At 40.1% G+C, this 22,085-nt stretch overlaps 1 protein-coding gene across 1 annotated transcript in view; it reads left to right on the top strand.

The window, feature by feature from the left end:
* LOC104657143 (selection and upkeep of intraepithelial T-cells protein 1) overlaps positions 1-22,085 on the top strand; it is a 175,897-nt gene that overhangs the window by 102,911 nt on the left and 50,901 nt on the right. The window lies entirely within an intron of this gene.

Below are 22,085 nucleotides of genomic sequence, written 5' to 3'. Positions count from 1 at the left end.
TGTCAATTTTGGCTTTTGTTGTCATTGCTTTTGGTGTTTTAGTGATAAAGTCTTTGCCCATGCCTATGTCCTGAATAGTATTGCCTAGGTTTTCTTCTAGGGTTGTTGTGGTTTTAGGTCTTACATTTAAGTCTTTAATCCATCTTGTGTTAATTTTTGTATAAGGTGTAAGGAAGGAGTCCAGTTTCAGTTTTCTGCATATGGCTAGCCAGTTTTCCCAACACCGTTTATTAAATAGGGAATCCTTTGCCCATTGCTTGTTTTTGTCAGGTTTGTTGAAGATCAGATGGTTGTAGATGTGTGGCGTTCTTTCTGAGGCCTCTGTTTTTTTCCATTGATCTATACTTGTTTTGGTCCATGCTGTTTTGGTTACTGTAGCCTTGTAGTATAGTTTGAAGTCAGATAGCGTGATGCCTCCAGCTTTGTTCTTTTTGCATAGGATTGTCTTGGGTATGCAGGCTCTTTTTTGGTTTCATATAAAATTTAAAGTAGTTTTTTCCAATTCTGTGAAGGAAGTCAATGGTAGCTTGATGGGGATGGCATTGAATCTATAAATTACTGTGGCAGTATTGCCATTTTCATGATATTGATTCTTCCCATCCATGTGCATGGAATGTTTTTCCATTTGTTTGTGTCCTCTCTTATTTCCTTGAGTAGTGGTTTGTAGTTCTCCTTGAAGAGGTCCTTCACATCCCTTGTAAGTTGGATTCCTAAGTATTTAATTCTCTTTGTAGCAAATGTGAATGGAAGTTCACTCATGATTTGGCTCTCTGTCTTGGTGTATAGCAATGCTTGTGATTTTTGCACATTGATTTCGTATCCTGAGACTTTGCTGAAGTTGCTTACCAACTTAAAGAGATTTGGGGCTGAGATGATGGAGTTTTCTAAATAAACAATCATGTCATCTACAAACAGAGACAATTTGACTTCCTCTCTTCCTATTTGAATGTGCTTTATTTCTTTCTCTTGCCTGATTGCCCTGGCCACAACTTCCAGTACTATGTTTAGTAGGAGTGGTGAGAGAGGGCATCCTTGTCTTGTGCCAGTTTTCAAAGGGAACGCTTCCAGCTTTTGCCCATTCAGTATTGTATTGGCTGTGGGTTTGTCATAAATAGCTCTTATTATTTTGAGATACATTCCATCAATATTTAGTTTATTAAGAGCTTTTAGCATGCAGGGTGTTGAATTTTGTTGAAGGCCTTTTCTACATCTATTGAAATCATAACGTGATTTTTGTCGTTGGTTCTATTTAAGTGATGGGTTACATTTATTGATTTGTGTATGTTGATCCAGCCTTGCATCCAGGGATGAAGCCAACTTGATCATGGTGGATAAGGTTTTTGGTTGCTTTTTAACTCTGTTGATGATTTTTTTTCATTGTGATGCAGAAGTTTCTTGGTTTGATATAGCCTAACGTGTTTTGTATGTTTTTGTTGCCTTTGCATTCAGTGTCATATCAAAAAATTCATTGCCAAAACCAATCTCAAAATGCTTTTTCCCTATGCTTTCTTCTAGGAGTTGTAACGTTTTAGGTCTTATGTTTAAGTCTTTAATCAATTTTGAGTTGATTTTTTATATGGTGAGACATAAATGTCCAATTTACTTCTGCTACATGTAGATATGCAGCTTACCCAGTATCATTTGTTGAGAAGACACCCCTTCCTCCATTGTTTTACTTGGCACCAATGATCAGTTGACAGTAAATGCATAAATTTGTTTCTGAGGTCTCTATTCTGTTCTTTTGGTCTGCATAACTGTTTTTATGGCATTCCATATTGTCATGTTATTTTGGCTTTATAATATAGTTTGAAATCAGGAAGATTGACATGTCCAGCTTTGTTCTTTTTTATTTAACTATTGATAACAATTGTTTTAATGGTATAGTGCAAAATTTAGAAGGGCAGTCATGCATCAAAAACACACAAAACAAAAAAAATGTTAATTTATATAATAAGAAGAGAAGAGAAAATGGTATTATACTAAATTTAGTCTACCATCCTACTGCAGGGAAACATTACAAACATATTGTCATCTATATTGAGTCATAATAATAGGCTTTTTAAATGTTAATAAGAAAGACTGAGAGGCATATAAACAATATACAACATTTGAGTGTGGTAATTCAGATTGTATTCCTTTTGAAAAGGCTTTATGATGCAGTTATTGATTCATCAAGACGAAACTGTTTTCTGTGTCTTAACAAGCTTGGCTTCATGCTACACAGACTTCTGTGGGGTTGACTCTTATTTGGAACCATTTCAAACTAATTAGCAAAAAGAGAAACGGTGGTGTTCGTAAGTACCACAGCTCTGGGCCTGTTTGAACAGCTCTTCTCCAAAATTAATCCGGTTGTAGCCCTGCATGAATAATAACTTTGTGGCAACAGTTTAGATAAATATATTGTTGATCAATGCCATCTTTCTGAACAAAATGCTGGAGCAAATTTTACATAACAACACAAGACAACATAGAAAAGTGAGTTTGCGGCCAGGCGCGGTGGCTCAAACCTGTAATCCCAGCACTTTGGGAGGCCAAGACGGGCGGATCACGAGTCAGGAGATCGAGACCTGTCCGGAGTCGTGAGGCCCGGAAATTGCCGCAGCCTCTGTTGCTTAAGCTCCGCATTGTGGAGACAAGATGGCGCACTTCCTGGTTCTTCATCATCAACTTTACCCGCGCGTGCGAACTTTTCCCGCCCGCGCTTAGTTAACCTCCCATGCCCGGGAAAGACTAAGTCTACCGAGCATGCGCCTGGTGATGTCTCTCATTATTCTCCTCCCCGCCTGCTCTGAGCCCTTCCTCTTCCCTGCCAGCCTATATAAGGCATTGCACCGCGGCCATTAAACGAGACTTGATCAGGATACTGTCTTGTCTCCATTTCTCGTGTTTTCTTGTCTCCTCCATTCCCACTCCCCCTTCCAGGGCCCGTTCGACTGTCCTGCAGGTCGGGACACCTGGCGCCCGGACAGGGACCTGGACATGGGGGAAGAAGTGAGGAAGAAGGCACTAAAGTCGGCCGAAAGTAAAAGTGGAAGAAATTCCTCCGGACGTCGCGGGAGCCTGCCGCGTTGGAACCAGAGGTGAGTAATAGTGTCTGATTATGGGACAAGAATTAAGCCAGCATCAAATTTATGTAGGGCAATTAAAAGAGGCTTTAAAAACACGAGGAGTAAAGGTTAAAAGTAATGATTTATTTAAGTTTTTTGATTTTGTAAAAGAAACCTGCCCTTGGTTTCCACAAGAGGGGACCATTGACATAAAGAGGTGGCGTAGAGTGGGAGACTGTTTTCAAGATTACTATAGTACTTTTGGACCAGAGAAGGTTCCGGTGACAGCTTTTTCTTATTGGAATCTAATCAGAGATATAATAGATAAAAAGGAAAAAGAAAAAGATCCTGAGGTAATGGCGGTGGTTACTCAGACTGAGGAAATATTAAGAGGCAGCTCCCAAACCGACCTCGAAAAATCTATACCTAATAAAGAAATAGACCTTATATCGCTACAAAGCGATGAGGAAGAGGCTGGGGTCCCCTCAATAACAAATACAGAAACATCAAATAAGGAAAAGGCCAAAAAATACCCAGTTTTACCTACAACTAATGAAAGCAAAAGTAAAAATAACCTTAACCCTTCAGAAGTAAACTGGGATAATTTAGAGGAAGGGGCAGCAAAATATCATAATTCTGACTGGCCACAAACTCTTACTTATCCCCCTCCCTATAATAAGGCTTCTGCCCCCGCAGTTATGGCAGTAATAGACCCAAAAGAGGAGCTTAGAGAAAAAATTGCACAGCTTGAAGAGCAAATAAAGCTCGAAGAACTACATCAGTCTTTAATCACTAGATTGCAGAAATTAAGGACAGGAAGTGAGAGCGTTCAATACCCTAAAGGAATAGAGAAACCCTCTCACCCTCAGAGACCCGGACAGCATGTCCCAAAAGGAAGGTCGCTTGGTAGTAGGAATAGGGAGGATTCCTCTCCTCGAGATGTTTTTCCAGTAACGGAAACTACAGATACGCAGGGTCGAGCCTGGAGACACCACAATGGGTTTGAATTTACTGTAATAAAAGAACTAAAAACTGCTGTCTCGCAATACGGAGCTACTGCCCCGTATACCCTGGCCATAGTCGAATCTGTGGCCGAAAATTGGCTCACTCCCATAGATTGGAATACCTTAGTTAGAGCAGTTCTTTCTGGAGGCGACCATCTGATTTGGAAGTCAGAATTTTATGAAAATTGTAGAGATACGGCCAAGAGAAACCAACAAGCCGGAAATGGTTGGGATTTTGATATGCTAACTGGCTCGGGTAATTACACAGAAACCGATGCTCAGATGCAGTATGATCCTGGACTGTTTTCTCAAATCCAAGCAGTGGCTACCAAAGCCTGGAGGAAACTCCCTGTTAAAGGAGACCCAGGAGCTTCGCTCACTGGAGTCAAGCAGGGACCTGATGAGCCGTTCGCAGATTTTGTACATAGGCTCATAACAACTGCAGGAAGGATTTTTGGTAATACCGAGGCAGGTGTAGATTATGTTAAACAATTGGCTTATGAAAATGCCAATCCAGCTTGTCAAGCGGCAATCCGACCTTATAGAAAGAAAACAGACTTAACTGGATATATCCGTCTCTGTTCAGACATTGGGCCCTCCTATCAACAGGGTTTAGCAATGGCCGCAGCTTTCAGTGGACAAACCATAAAAGACTTCCTTAATAATAAGAACAAAGAAAAAGGAGGGTGTTTTAAATGTGGCAAAAGGGGACATTTTGCAAAAGATTGCCACGGGGATTCAAATAAAAACTCCGAAGCAAAGGTTCCAGGCCTTTGCCCAAGGTGTAAAAGAGGAAAACATTGGGCTAATGAATGTAAATCTAAAACTGACAGTCAGGGAAATCCTTTACCATCCCAACAGGGAAACGGGATGAGGGGCCAGCCCCAGGCCCCGAAACAAGCTTATGGGGCGGTCAGCTTTGTTCCAGCCAGCAGCAACAATCCATTTCAAGACTTAGTAGAGCAACCCCAGGAAGTGCAGGACTGGACCTCTGTTCCACCTCCCACACAGTATTAACGCCTGAGATGGGAGCACAAGCTTTAGGCACTGGAATATATGGGCCTTTGCCTCCTGATACCTTTGGATTAATCCTGGGAAGAAGTAGTGTCACTGTGAAGGGTCTACAAGTTTTTCCAGGGGTAATCGATAACGGCTATACTGGCGAAATTAAAATAATGGCCAGGGCTGTTGACAATATTATTACTGCCCCTCAAGGGGATAGAATAGCACAATTAGTCCTACTGCCTCTAATTAAAACAACTAATAAAGTCCAGCATTCTAACAGAGGAAAGGGAAGTTTTGGATCCTCAAATATATATTGGGTACAGCCAATCACTAATCAAAAGCCCTCCCTGACCTTGTGGCTAGATGGTAAGTTGTTTACAGGATTAATAGATACGGGGGCTGATGTAACCATCATCAAACAAGAGGACTGGCCCTCTCACTGGCCTACCACAGAGACTTTAACTAACTTAAGAGGAATTGGGCAAAGCAGTAATCCCAGACAAAGCTCTAAATACCTCACCTGGAAAGACAAAGAAAATAACTCAGGTCTCATTAAACCATTTGTTATCCCTCAATTGCCTGTTAATCTTTGGGGCCGAGACCTACTCTCCCAGATGAAAATCATAATGTGCAGCCCTAACGATATAGTTACTGCACAAATGCTAGCCCAAGGTTATAGCCCCGGAAAAGGACTGGGAAAAAGGGAAAATGGTATTCAACGGCCTATTCCAGCCTTAGGACAATCTAACACAAAGGGGTTTGGAAATTTTTAGCTTCGGCCATTGACATGCCTGCACCCCAAAAGTGCGCTGACCCCATAACATGGAAGTCGGATGAGCCTGTTTGGGTTGATCAATGGCCTTTAGTTAATGAAAAGCTAATTGTGGCCCAACAGTTAGTGCAGGAACAGCTAATGGCAGGGCATATTGCGGAGAGTAACTCTCCCTGGAATACACCCATATTTGTCATAAAAAAGAAATCCGGAAAGTGGAGACTCTTACAAGATTTAAGAGCAGTAAACGCTACTATGGTCCTTATGGGAGCCTTACAGCCAGGGCTACCCTCTCCGGTAGCAATCCCTCAAGGATATTTAAAATTATCATAGACCTTAAAGATTGCTTTTTTACAATTCCCCTTCATCCTACTGACCAAAAATGATTTGCCTTTAGCTTACCATCTATAAATTTTAAAGAACCAATGAAGCGATGCCAATGGAAAGTGTTACCTCAAGGTATGGCCAACAGTCCCACCTTGTGTCAAAAATATGTGGCTACAGCCATACACTCAGTTAGAGAGACATGGAAACAAATGTATATTATACACTATATGGATGACATTCTTATAGCAGGAAAAATGGGAGAACAAGTTTTACAGTGTTTTGCTCAACTCAAGCAAGAACTAACCACAGCGGGTTTACAAATAGCTCCAGAAAAAATACAACTACAAGACCCTTATACATATTTAGGTTTTCAAATAAATGGACCTAAAATTACTAATCAAAAGGCCGTTATCCATAAAGATAAGTTACAAACCCTCAATGATTTCCAAAAGCTCCTTGGAGACATAAATTGGCTCCAGCCATACTTAAAACTCACCACAGGAGACTTAAAACCCTTATTCGACACCCTGAGAGGTGACCCCAACCCTAAGTCCCTTAGGTCGTTATCAAAAGAAGCTCTTTTATCACTTAATAAAGTAGAGGCGGCCATTGCTGAGCAATTTGTTACTAACATAGACTATTCACAGCCATTAACCCTTTTAATATTTAACACAACACTAACACCTACTGGTTTATTCTGGCAAAATAACCCTATTATGTGGGTCCACTTGCCTTCATCACCCAAAAAGGTATTACTCCCCTATTATGATGCCATAGCAGATTTAATTATTCTAGGGAGAGACAATAGCAAAAAATATTTTGGAATTGAACCCTCTACGATCATACAACCTTATTCTAAGCCACAAATCCATTGGCTAATGCAAAACACTGAAACGTGGCCGATTGCTTGCGCCTCTTATGCTGTTAACTTAGATAACCATTACCCACCAAATAAGCTTATCCAATTTTGTAAACTACATGCTTTTGTCTTTCCTCATGTCATCAGTAAAACACCTTTAGACAATGCCTTATTAATATTCACTGATGGGTCATCCACAGGAACTGCTGCATATACCTTTGCAGACACCACTGTTAAATTCAAAACCAGCCATACCTCGGCTCAGTTAGTAGAATTACAGGCCCTAATTGCAGTGCTGTCAGCCTTCCCTAATCAGGCCCTTAATATTTATACCGACAGTGCATACTTAGTTCACTCAATACCTCTATTTGAGACAGTAGCACAAATTAAGCATGTGTCACATATAGCCAAGTTATTTTTACAATGCCAACAATTAATACATAATAGAACAACACCCTTCTTTCTTGGACACATTAGAGCTCATTCAGGATTACCAGGACCTCTATCCCAGGGCAACCAACTGGCTGATATGGCAGCCAAGACGGTAGCCATAGCTACAAATACAAACCTAGCCCAAGCACAGGCTACTCATGCCTTACACCATCTTAATGCTCAAACTTTGAGACTGATGTTTAAAATAACTAGAGAACAAGCAAGACAAATAGTTAAACAATGTCAGACCTGTATAACATACCTGCCAGTCCCTCACTTAGGAATTAACCCAAGAGGACTAGTTCCCAACATGATCTGGCAAATGGATGTCACTCATTATTCAGAATTCGGTAATTATGGTACACAAAAAACTTGAGGAGTTGCAAAGGTCCTTGTACCTGGAAATTTACTACCACCCCTTGGCCTTGCCCAAAACTCGTGGGAAAGAAAAAAATTGATGCTCAGACCTTTGACCTCCTCACTGTTACGCATAGTCTGCTCAATAATTCCAACTCTGGTCTAGCCAGTGATTGTTGGCTATGCTTACCATTAGGGGATCCCGTTCCTCTTGCCATACCCAGTAATGATTCAAGATATACATCCAATACTTCCTGTACAATCATTCCTCCTCTTCGAGTACAGCCCCTCGAATTCTCTAACTCTTTGTGCATCTACTCTCCACTTCTCAACAATTCCTACGACATTGACGTAGGCATAGCTGAGTTCACTAATTGCTCTATTATCACTAATGTTTCTCATTCGCTGTGTGCCCCAAACAGTTCAGTTTTTATATGCGGCAATAATAGAGCATATACATATTTGCCTACAAACTGGACAGGACTTTGTATCCTTGCCACCCTTCTGCCAGATATAGACATTATCCCTGGAGATGAACCTGTACCTATCCCAGCTATAGATCACTTTTTAGGAAGAAACAAGAGGGCAGTACAATTTATCCCCCTACTTGCAGGATTAGGCATAACTACTGCTGTAACAACAGGGGCTACAGGCCTAGGGGTTTCTGTTACTCAATACACCAAATTGTCTCGCCAATTGATCTCAGATATGCAGGCCATTTCAAGTACTATACAAGATTTACAAGATCAGGTAGATTCTCTGGCAGAAGTGGTGCTCCAAAATAGAAGAGGCCTAGATTTACTAACTGCCGAACAGGGAGGTATCTGCTTAGCTCTACAGGAAAAGTGCTGTTTCTACGCCAACAAGTCCGGGATCGTCAGAGATAAAATCAAGCATCTACAAGAAGACCTAGAAAAACGACGAAAAGAAATGACTGATAACCCATTTTGGACTGGGTTCCATGGACTCCTCCCCTATATTATACCGTTATTGGGCCCCCTGCTTTGCCTATTGCTCTTACTCTCTTTGGGGCCTATAATCTTCAATAAGCTCATGACATTCATTAAGCAACAAATCGAGGCCATCCAAGCCAAACCCATACAGGTCCATTATCATCGCCTTGAACAGGAAGATCACAGTGGTCCATACTTACGCTTGCCGTGAACCACCTTCCCTGTGCGCTGAACTGGACAGCCAATGACGGGTAAGAGAGTGTCATCTCTCACTAACCTAAGACAGGAGGGCCGTCATAGCTACTGCCTAATCCCATGACGGGTACCAGTGAAGAGATGTGTCACTCCAACCTAAGACAGGCGCAGTTCCCGAGGGACTATCTTCTAGTCACTAATAATATAAAAAAGGAGGACCTGTCTGGAGCCGTGAGGCCCGGAAATTGCCGCGGCCTCTGTTGCTTAAGCTCTGCATTGTGGAGACAAGATGGCGCACTTCCTGGTTCTTCATCATCAACTTTACCCGCGCGCGCGAACTTTTCCCGCCCGCGCTTAGTTAACCTCCCATGCCCGGGAAAGACTAAGTCTACCAAGCATGCGCCTGGTGACGTCTCTCATTATTCTCCTCCCCGCCTGCTCTGAGCCCTTCCTCTTCCCTGCCAGCCTATATAAGGCATTGCACCACCGCCATTAAACGAGACTTGATCAGGATACTGTCTTGTCTCCATTTCTCGTGTTTTCTTGTCTCCTCCATTCCCACTCCCCCTTCCAGGGTCTGTTCGACTGTCCTGCAGGTCGGGACAGAGACCATCCTGGCTAACATGGTGAAACCCCGTCTCTACTAAAAAATACAAAAAATTAGCCGGGCGAGGTGGCGGGCACCTGTAGTCCCAGCTACTCGGGAGGCTGAGGCAGGAGAATGGCATAAACCCGGGAGGCAGAGCTTGCAGTGAGCTGAGATCCGGCCACTGCACTCCAGCCTGGGTGACAGAGCGAGACTCCGTCTCAAAAAAAAAAATAAAAGAAAAGAAAAGTGAGTTTGCGAAGCTTTGAAAAACATAGTTTGCAGTTCAATTTTGTTTCTTTTTTGCAAATGATAAGTATTTATTCATTTTTCAATTAACTTATTTACTTTTGTTTATGGTGTTTTATAATCCTGAATTATTATTATGCAGTTGAATAGTAATTTCCAACCAGCCCAAGGTTCTGGGGCTGGGGGACCATTGCATACTGAGCTTAGTAGGTTTATAAGGATTGACAATGGCTGGGAACTGATTGGACAATGCAGAGCTTTAAATATTGAAATGTTTTTTTTAATGGTCAACAGTCCTGTCCTTTTATTTTCAACCTTTATTTTAGATTCAGGTGGGGAATGTGCAAGTATGTTACATGCATAAATAGTAAAGGCATAAATTTGCATATATTGACCCAGCCTTGCATCCCAGGGATGAAGCCCAGGTATATTGTGTGATGCTGAGTTTTGGAATATGAATAGTCCCATCACCCAGGTATTGAACACAGTACTCAACAATTAGTTTTTCAACCTTGGCCCCTACCCTTTCCCTTTCTAGCAGTCCCCAATTTATATTGTTGCCATCTTTATGTCCATGAGTACTCAATAATTTAGCTCCTACTTATACATGAGAACATGTGGTATTTGGTTTTCTGTTCCTTCATTAAGTCTCTCAGGATAATGGCCTCCAGCTGCATCCATGTTGTTGCAAAGAACACGATTTCATTCTTTTTCATGGATACGTAGAATTCCATGACATATATGTACTAGATTTTTTTTTTATCCAATCCACCATTGATGGGCACATAGTTTAAATCCATGTCTTTGCTATTGTAAATGATTTCCTCTTTAATCTTTTTTCTAAAGTTTGCTTTGGCTATTTTGGGTCTTTCATGACTCTATACAAATTTTAGAACTTTCTATTCCTGTTGAGAATGTCAGATTGACATTTTAATAAAGATATATTGAATCTGTAGATCATTTTGCATAGTATGGATTATTTTTAGAGGCAGGTTCTCACTGTGTCATCCAGGGTAGTCTCAAACTCCTGGCTTCAAGTGATTCTCCTGCCTCAGACTCCCAAAGCAGTGGAACTGAAGGCATGAGCCACTGTGCCTGGCCTACATTTTAACAATACAAATTATTCTAATTTATAAATATTGTATGTCTTTTTATTTATCCATATCTTCTTTAATTTTCTTCATCTATATTTTATACTTTATAATGTATAAGGTTTTTACCTCCTTGGTTACATTTATTCCCAAGTATTTTATTCATTTTGATTTTTGTGAGCTAAATTTGTATTTTGCAATTTCACTAATTTTTTTACTAGTTCTAAAAGTTTTTTATTGAGTCTTTAGGATTTTCTATATGTAGATCATATCACCTGCAAACAGAAATAACTTTACTTCTTTCTAATTTAGATGTCTTTTATTTCTTTTTTTTTTTTTTTTTTTTTTTTGCCTAATCACTCTAGCTAGAACTTTTAGTAGTATGTTGAACAGAAGTGGTAATAGGGAGCCTCCTTGCCATGTACCAGATCTTACAGGAAAAGCTTTCAGTTTTTCCACATTGATTATGATATTATCTGTGAAGTTTTCATATATTGTCTTTATTGTGTTGAGATAAAATGGATAGAACACTCAGGCCAAAAAGTTATAAAGAAACAGCTAACTTGAACTTTGCTACATACTAAGTAGACCTAATAAACATATACAGAACTTTCCACCTAACAACAGAAGAATATACATTTTTCTCAAATGTACATAGAATGTTCTCCAAAATAGATTACATTTTAGATCACAAAACAAGTTATAGCAAATTTAATAAGATTGAAATCATTCCAAATATCTTTTCTGGCCACAATGGAATGAAACTAGAAATCAATAACAGTAAATAAATGAGAAATCTTACAAATACGTAGTAATTAAAAACACACTCTTGAACAACCATTGGGTAAAAAGAAAATCAAAAGAGGATTTTAAAAATATCTGAAAACAAAATTATAAAAACAACATACCAAAACTTAAGGTACATAGCAAAAGCAATACTAAAGAGGAAATTTATGGTAATGAACACCTACATTAAAAAGAATAAATATCTCACATTTAAAAACCTAACTTTACACCCCAAGAAACTAGAAAAAGTAGAACAAACTAAGCCCAAAGTTAGCAGAATAAAGGAAATAATAAAGATTAAAGCAGAAATAAATCAAATAGTGAATAGAAAATAAAAGGTAGGAAAAATCAACAAAACTTTTTTAATTAATATTTTAAAATTTTAAATTAATTTTTAATTAAACAATACAGCAAACTCTTAGCTAGACTAACTAAAGGGGTAGGGAGCAAAGACTCAAATAAATAAAATAAGAAATGAAAGATGAGACTTTACAATGGATGCCTCAGAAATAAAAAGGATCACAAGGGACTATAATGAACAATGATACACCAGCAAATTGGACAACTTAGAGGAAATTGATAAATTCCTAGCATCATATAACCTACCAAAACTGAACCAAGATGAAATAGAAAGCCTAAGCAGACCAATAAAATTAAAAAAGGTGATTTATCAATAATCAAATACTTTCCAACAAAGAAAAGCCTAGGACCAGACACCTTCACAGGTGAATTCTACCAAACGTTCAGAGAAAAATTAGAACCAATTCTTCTCAAAACATAGAGGTAGATGAACTACTTCCAAACATTTCATGAGGCCAGCATCAATCTACTAGCAAAGCCAGACAAAGATACCACAAGCAAAGAAAACTACATGACAAATTTTCTAATGAACATAGATGCAAAAATTTTCAACAAAATATTAGCAAACCAAATTCAACAGCATGTTAAAAGAATTACACACCATAACCAAGTGGAATTTTCCCCTGGGATGCAGGTGTGGTTCAACATATGCAAATCAATGAATGTGATGCACCATATTAACAAAATAAAGGATAAGAAAATATTATCCTGATAGATGCAGAAAAAGCATTTGACAAAATTCAACATCCGCTCATGATAAAAACTCTCAACAAAATATGTATAGAAAAAACTTGTCTAAACACAATAAATGCCACATGTGAAAATTTATATTTTATTTTGTCTCTGATAATTCTCTTTCTTCTGGATTAAGAATTTTGTACCATCAATTACCATTATTTTCTAAATACTTATGGGGTTAAAACAACCCTAATATTTTGGTATAAACTAGAGAAACTACAAGATTCTGATCACCTGACAATTACAATCAAGGGCACAGAAAACATAAAGTATTTCAAAGTTATACAGTCCAGAGTGAGGATCTACTATCTCATCAGCAATTGAGAGTGGGTACCATACTTTCCCACCAGGGACTCCTGTGACTCATGCTTTAGAATATCGCAGTGTATAACATTGATATGCCCAAACTGGAGGACTTATTTATTTTTCCCCTTTGGAGCCGGGACCCATATCCTGCTCATGCCCATCAGGGACCTTCCAGTCTAACAATGACCTATTAAAGATCTCTAATGTATAAGCTGATTAGACTCTAGACAACAGTCACCACCAACCCCTATCCCAAATAACCAGAAACCTGTTGGATCTAAAATCAGCTCAGCATTCATTAGTATCATGACAAAGCAAAGAAAGAGTTTAGGCCAAGGTCTTAATGAGATAAAAGAGTAGTTATATAGAAAAAAATGTGTGAGAGAACCTGAAGGTATAAAGTTACAGAGATTGATATTTTATAGCTTATATACAGACCCATACTAAATGGAAACATAATACTTACTAATTACTCTTACGTACTGAGTGACTACTAATGGACTCACAGTGTTAAACACTTTAGACACACTGGCCGTAATTCTGACAATTTCCCTTCAAGAAAGATATTACTGTCTCAGGTATATAGGCTAAAGTCAGACATTGTCATCAAATGATAGGAAGGTTGATGGTTGACAAAAGCAAAAAATTTAAAAATAGTGCATACTGTGTTAGTTGGATAGTGTTAATAATAAAGAAAGATGTAATTTTACCTGACAAGAAAAGAAGTGGGAAGTATATGGGAGCTTCAGAATGCTGACAGATTCCTGGCTCTTTGGTCTAGCGTGGGAGAGCAAAAACAGTAACAATTAGTGACACCCACAAGGTAGGTGATTTCCATGGGGCAGAGTCAAGGTTTTTTAAGGGATTGTATAGGTAAATGTTTTTCAGAGAAACAAAACCAATAAGATGTTTATGCATAGAAAGAGACTTATTTGAAAGGATTACCTCCCATGATTGTGGGAGCTGGCAAGTTTGAAATCTACAGGGCAAGCCAGCGATCTGCAAAGCCAAGGAAGAGGTGCTGACGTAGCCTTGAGTCCAAAGGCCATGTGGGGCTGAACTCCTTCTTTCTTGGGGGACCTCAGTTGTTTTTTCTGGAGGCCTTCAACTCACTGGGTGAACCTCATCCACATTATTGAAGGTAATGTGCTTGACTCGAAGTCTACCAATTTAAATGTTTATCATATCTAAAAAGCATCTTCACAAAAGCACCTTTATCTGACAGCTGTTCGACAAGCAACTGGATACCATAGCCTAGCCAAATCAACAAATGAGATTATTCATCACAGGAAAAAAGAAAAAAGATAATTATTTAAATATAGTGAAAACATGGAGTAGAGTAAATGCATATAGAATGAGCATCCTGAGTCAATAGATAGAATATGAGAAAAAAGAAATGAAAGAGAAAAGACATGAAAGGATCCAAGAGAAGAGGGACTACGGGAGTTTGCATTATGGAATGGCCCACAACGATAAAGATAAGAAGCATAGTGGATTTGACATTTCTCAAAGGGAAGGCCAGAGCCGATGAGGTGGTCCTTACACTGTTGGAGGCCTGAGCAGGTTAGTAGAGTGAATATTTCTCATGATTGAAATGGAATATTGTGGAGGCAACATTAAAATTTTTTGGTAAAGATCTTTTAGGAATAGAAAAGGATCAATTGCCCTAACAACAACAAAGTCAGTATCAGTCCCTCTCTTGTGGTCAGAAAGCCCTAAACTCTGTAAGTGAACCTGGGAAAGACTAGAGTTTTTCCACACTGCTTGAGTGAAATCTAGCAGCTAACCCAGACTTTTGTCAATCCTCCACCCACACCTTTAAATCTAATTTGAGATGTTTACAAGATATTCCAGTGGGCATGTCACGCCACGTCTCTACTTTACATTATTGAGGCTTGCCTAGCCTACTTCTCTAGAACTGGTTTATGAAGTCTGTCCCACTGGAATTTGGTCTGCTTGTGATCTATGCACCTTTCTGGTGTCCCATGTGTGGCCATTGCTTCTGCTGTGGTCTCTCCTCCTAAATTCCTGAGAATGACTCTCCAGCACTGTTCCTTGTCTTGAGCCAGTCCGACTTTGTTCCAGACACTGCTTCACATAGCCCCACAGTCAAGCATATTCTAAGCCCTTTCTGAAAATATTGCTGACAACAGGTTTAGGCATCAAGGCTCATACATAACAAAATAAAACAAACAAACAAAAATGAACAATAACAAAGCTTTGTGCTCAGTCTGCTCTGTGGGACTATTTTAGCTGATTCTGAACTGCTAGGTCCTAAACCCTGCAAGTCTGCTGAGTCATAGTAACTGCCTGCCCAACTTGTTTAATCTTAACTATATCCTAGAATCTACTCTTATTGACTTCCAGAATCCCGTACTAGAAAGGCTCAAAATTTGATACCCTCATGATCCATGTGATAACCCACAGACACCCTGAGAAAGTAGTGTAATGGATTGAGACAGACTGACCTCTGTTATAATCCTGCATGCTATTTACTAACTGTGTGATTCTCAAGGCATTATAAAAGAGAAATATTAATTCTCAAAATGTTACTGTATATATTAAACGGAACTAGTCTCATGTTTGTGAAACCAAACTACCACACTGTGCAACATGTTAAGCCTGTTAAATATGAATATGAATGAATAGAAATATGACTTTGACATCCCACTTGCATTTCTCTGGGATAAGAAAAACATAAAGACCTTAGTGTTGCTGACAAATAAACCAGAAAATATTGAATATAATAGTCTTTATAGTAGTCAAACATGATAATTTGGGATGTATAAAACATGGAAAGATTATACCATTCATTTTTCAAAACATTTCCTTAAACTGCAAGTTCTTTCCCTTGGAATACTATATTATAAGATATTAAATATCTGTTAAAACTGCTGATTGTAAAGCAAGCTGGAGAAATAGATTTTTATTCTTGTTACTCCTCTGCCCACTCCATTATCCCAGTTGATTTCTTGCTCCTCTGAGTCAGAAAAGGAAATAGTTTCTGAATATTCAAGGAGAAGAAGAGGGAAGCGCGAAAGACACATCCCTTCTTACCACTACCCAACACATTTACTTCTTAGTAGAAACCAATGATAGGCAGACAATCAATAAACTGGAAGAGCAGTAGCTATATTTTCCTAAAGCTATGGGCAGATATAATATACGTGGAATTCTGTGGGTTTTCTTCAGTAAGCCTTTTTCTATCTGAAATAGCATATAAGATGGGATTGTGAGTGGACAATTTTAAGGAGTATAGCGGAAACTTCTGTACGTGCTGAAATGGTACAATGACAAGACATACAGAGAACAAATTAGAGCAAGGGAGTAGCCTAGTCCAGAGAAAATGGGATGCCACGTAACAGGTAGAAGCTTGGACTGGTTAATGAACTTAGAATTAAGAGAGGGTACAAACAGAAAGCCTAGGAGAGAACCCTGGCCATACCTGGATTAAACTCTGGTGGCTGAAGGAAAAGTAAAAGGAATGACTAACATTGGCTTCTAATTCCTTCAGTTTGTATTCCTGCTTGGCCCTGCCTGGAATCCCATTTTTTATGGACTGGTGACTGCCTGGTTCTAACTGGCTCTGATGGGAAGGTGGAGGGCAGGAAGGGGACAGGGAATTGGCCAAAATGTAAGGAAGCCTGTGTCTTCCTACAACTCCTCATCCAAATTAAACAATTTAGCTTTTCTCAGGCAGATATAGTTTTGCATCATTTTAAGCAAGTTTTTCTTTCACCTTCTAAACCCCCACTTACTTGTAATTAATTACTCGTCAAGATGGTTCATAAAACAAGCCATGCCAGGAAGCTTTGAAACAATAAAGCAATAGACACATTGCGAGTCACTAAACAGACAAGGATATTTCTACCTTTATACAATGCAAAGTTCCAGACAGCCCCTTCATCCCAGAGATTTTTCTTTTGCTTTCCAAAATCAGTCAGAATGTTGAGGGTCTAATCACTGGCAGGCACCCAGATAATGTCATGCCTTTTTACAAAGGAAAGGATATCCATTGAAGCCTGAATTCATTTTAAAAAATTGGAAGAGACCCAATAAAAACAGGAGAAGCTATAATTTGATTTTAAAAAGTCCCAGATTTTGAATAAGCATGAAACAAAGAGAAGACATCTTGATAGCGTTCAAACAGGTTACCTGGACTGCTGGATCCCCCAGAAGACATAATAATACACGATGGGCAGGATTGTCATTAGCAAGAGGACAGAACAAGGGGCAATAATCCTAAAAGTTACCAGTGAGGGTCCTAGATCACAAAGACTTGGGAATTTGGTAACCAATGATACATAACTGCAGAATAAACAGGCTGTTCCGAGAGAACTAAAAGAATTAGTGATTCAGAATTATAAATGCAGTCTATATTAGGACCAGTTAGATCCAGACAGGGATATCATTCCAAAGAAAACAGGTTTCTAGGCAGGGCCAGGGCAGAGATTAGAATTAAAAAATTAAAGCAAAAAAGGTAATTATGTGGGCTGATAAATATGATAATCTTGCTTTCCTATAGTAGCCATTATAGTATCTATATATATCTATGTATTTATACATAACTCATAGCATTATTTTGTAAACCTCAAATAAAATTTATTTTTTGAAAAAGCAATCAACCAGGAAATTTTAAAATCTAGAATAGAGATACAAGGAAATACAAGGAAAGGTAGTTGGCATTGTCTATCTTTCCTCTTATTGATCCAATCTCATTTTTAGAATAATGAAACCAGACAACAGATCCATATGTTCATTTTAAACTGAGTACACAAATGGTGTTCAAATGAGAATCTCCCACCCTAACCCAAGACTAGAAACTTCTACCAGTTTAGGAGCCCCTGGGAGGTCACAAGCCAGTATCTGTGGGTAATATAAAGTAGATACAAAACTCTTATTATGGAAGCTTCAGAAATAAGAGCTAGACATGATAGAATGAGACCTGAGATTGGCTGAAGGTGTAGGTAATTCAGATGTCATTTGGAAATTTCCTCTTCCTCAGTGCTCTAGCTTGAAACGTCCTTGAATCCTTACTGATTTCATATTTGGAGAAAGTCTAAGAACTTCCCCAACATCCATAGAATCAAAATATCCACGTCACCTCTATCTCTAGCCCCTACATTCAAACATTTCTTCTCTGTTTAGTTTCCATATCAACCCAAAATCAAATATCCCAAGCATTTTATGATGGTCTTTGATTTATCAATGACTTGAGGTTCATAGAAACTGATACAACATGATACTATTATCATGATCTCCTTTCATGTCTCCTTTTTCCTTTCTGACTCTCTGTCTCACACAGAGGAAACAATTTCACCTTGTCTATTATGTATTATTTTTCTCATCTTTTTTAGAAGTCTTGGCACTAACTAAAACCAAAGCTTGTCAGTATTTTCCTACCTCAAGATGGCTTAGAAAGACAGTTTCCAAAAAAAGCAATATTCTCCCTAAGATGATAAAATCTGTCACCACCAGAAAAACAGAAAATTATTTTGGATTATTATTCTTTCCTGAAAATGATATTTGTAACTTATGCAAAATTTGAGCTGAAATTGGATAGGTCATATGCAAGAAAACTGAAAATTGATAAAGGGGACCAATCCCTGAATGAGGCAGCAATGTTGACTCAGACAAGGTAAATTGTGCAAGCTCAGAGAGGCAGAACTTAACCTCCAAAATACATGGCAGTGACCATTACACATGATTTCTTCAAGCAGAGGACTGCATACCCGACCATTCTCCCTGTCAATAATAGAATTCATTCATACTCTTATTTAGGTCACAGAACAGTAACAAGTGAGGTTAAGAGGTTTATAGGGCCACAGATAGAGGCATAAAGAAAGTAAGGAAACAGAGGGCTCAGCAAAAAAGGGCAGGGATGCAAAAGCCAAACTGTGGGCCACAATAAAACTTGCAAAAACTTGACAATGCCTCATGTACAAAAGATAAGAATTATAGAGAGAAGAAGGACAGAATCTCAGTCAGAAAGACATATAATTTGACCTTAGCATGTATCCTTGATACACACAAGGATAGTGAAATAGGAGTGTGAGGTATAAGATTCGTGGATATTCCTATGTGTGTTCTTGTCAGGATCCCTGGTGTGCTGCTTCACCATCTGGAAAGCTCTGTGGCCAACAGCACCTTCTGCCTGAGTGTTGCTCATGCTCACTGGGCTCATTCCACCCACTTGGCCCAGCAGGCTACACTTGGCTATGGGTCCAGATCCCATACCTACCAAGGGTGAGCCAGGTGTGGAGAGGCAAGGGTTGTGTGAGCAAGCAAACACAGAGTCCAGCCACTGCACAGAGTCAAGCATGTCAGCTGCTGGGGCAGGGTGGGCAGCTTCAGATGCCAGTACAGATGTCATCTCCATGCGAGGCTGCAGCTGGACATGATGTACTGCACATGGCTTCTACTGCAGACACGCGCATCCAGATAAGAGGAACACAATGGTGCCCAAAAGCTTGATGATACCACAAATTGCAGAGCCCCAAAGAGGGTGTCACAACACTGGCTCAGGGACCCCCTAGTTCTGGGCTTGCTGAGGGGCTGCAGCTCTTCTCTCCTTGTCACCTACAATGTAGCAAGCAGGGGGCATACTTCAGCCCTGTTTGTGTTACAGCTGTTTCAGTCCTGTGATTCAGCAGGTCTCCAGTTTTTATCTGGTGTCCAGGAAGAATGAAGTACCCAAACAGCTGGAGGGTGAGTAAGGAAGAGAGGAGCTTCATTGTGTGACAGAATGGCTCTTAGGAGACCTAAAGTGAGTAGTTCTTTTCTACAGGCAGGTCGTCCCAACAAGTGTCCAACATTCAGCAGAGAGGAGACCCAGAGTGGGTAGCTCCTTTTCACAAGCTGGTCATCTGGACAAGTTGAGGAGACCAGAACTGGGTATCTCCTTCCTACAGCTGGTCATCTCAACAGCTCTGTGAATCTGGCTGAGTTTGGAGTTTTTATGGGCTTCAGAAGGGTGGAAGTGTACACTTATTAGTTCATCAACAGCCATGGGTGGGTCCAGAAAATGCATTATAAGTTCTCACTCCAGGCCACAAACTGTGCTTGGAAATGAAAGCCCAGCCCCCATGCTTCAGGTCATCCTTGGCTTGAAGGTGAGGTTTCACCAGGGATGCACCCCTTTCTGCCCAGGAGCCTGTCTACCTCCTGCCACCATCAATGATGTTGTCCATGGAGCCCAGGCTGTTTGTGTCATGGGGCACATGCAGGCCCATGCCAACCTGCCCTCAGCCCCCCTCAGCCTCCCTCACATGGCTGTCAGTACCAAAAGTCAAGAAGGGGCTGAGGTGTCAGGTGGCTAGCTGTTAGAGTTGTTCCAAGTGTGCACACCTAGCCAGCTTGTGACAGCACCCAGGCTCAGCCTCAACTTTTCTCCAAAATTAGAGCAGGCACCAGGAACAGGGAGAGGCCAGGGAGTGGGAGGAGAGACTTTTGAGCCTTTGGGGTCAGGGAGGACTACCTGGGCCTCCAAGAGTTCACGGATGCCCAGGTCTGCAGCCATGGTTAGGCAGCTGCAGCTGCAACCAAGAGGGTGGGGTCCCACCCCATAAACTCAGAAAGGGGCAGGGCTCCTGCCTGTTCCCAGCTTCCACTTGTTGCGGGAAGTGAGGGATCCCAAAAAGAGGGACTGGCTGGAGCCACAGTAGAGGAACTTAAATTGTGAAGATTTCTTGGATATACATCTGTTCCCCAAATTAATACCTTTATAATTTCTTATGCCTGTCTTTACTGCAATCTCTGAACATAAACTGCAAAGATTTCATTTTAATATGGACATTTATCAGTTCCCCAAATTAATACTTTTACAATTTCTTTTGCCTGTCTTACTTTAATCTCTTAATCCTGTTATCTTTGTAAGTTGAGGATGTATATCACCTCAGGACCCTGTGATGATTGCATTAACTGTACAAATTGATTGTAAAACATGTGTGTTTGAACAATATGAAATCAGTGCACCTTGAAAAAGAACAGAATAACAGTGATTTTAGGGAACAAGGGAAGACAACCCTAAGGTCTGACTGCCTGCAGGGTTGGGGAAAAACAGCCATATTTTTCTTCTTGCAGAGAGCCTATAAATGGACATGCAAGTAGGAGAGATATCACTAAATTCTTTTCCTAGCAAGGAATATAATATTAAGACCCTAGGAAAAGAATTGTTTTCCTGGAGGGAGGTCTATAAATGGCTGCCCTGGGAGTGCCTGTCCTATGGGGTTGAGATAAGGACTGAAATACACCCTGGTCTCCTGCAGTACCCTCAGGCTTATTAGGGTGGGGAAAAAAATCCTGCCCTGGTAAATTTGAGGTCAGACCAGTTCTCTGCTTTCTAACCCTGTTTTCTGTTGTTTAAGATGTTTATCAAGACAATACGTGCACAGCTGAACATAGACCCTCATCAGTAATTCTAATTCTGCCCTTTGCCTTGTGATCTTTGCTTTTGTCCTTGCCCTGTTTCCTCAGAAGCATGTGATCTTGGTTCTCCCTTTTGCCCTTTGAAGCATGTGATCCTTGTGACCTACTCCCTGTTCATACACCCCCTCCCCTTTTAAAATCCCTAATGAAAACTTGCTGGTTTTGTGGCTCAGGTGGGCATCATGGACCTACCGATATGTGATGTCAACCCCCGTGGCCCAACTGTAAAATTCCTCTCTTTGTACTCTTTCGCTTTATTTCTCAGACCAGCTGACACTTAGGGAACAGCATATACATTGAAATATTGGAGGCAGGTTCCCCCGATACCCACTGGCTTTGTGGAGCACACAGCCCTGCCCATGCTTCCCTGCTGTAGCCAGTGTCTTCACAGTGGCTGCTCCAGGTGGGCTGCCACTGCCACCAATTCCCCTCTGAAGAGATACACCTAACTGCTGTTAGGATAGGAATGATGATCACTCTTAACTGCTTCATTCTGACAGAAGGTGCTGTTTTGGGGAAAACAGCAGTCAGATGTGTCTCAGAGGCCTAAGGGTCCCTGGTAAAAAGGGAGTCATCATTCATGGCTCCAGT

This window comes from Rhinopithecus roxellana, chromosome 12 (genome assembly GCF_007565055.1).
Source record: "Rhinopithecus roxellana isolate Shanxi Qingling chromosome 12, ASM756505v1, whole genome shotgun sequence".
Classification (NCBI taxonomy): Eukaryota; Metazoa; Chordata; class Mammalia; order Primates; family Cercopithecidae; genus Rhinopithecus; species Rhinopithecus roxellana.
Note: the sequence above shows the minus strand (reverse complement) of the source record. Positions and strands in the feature narration are given on the sequence as shown.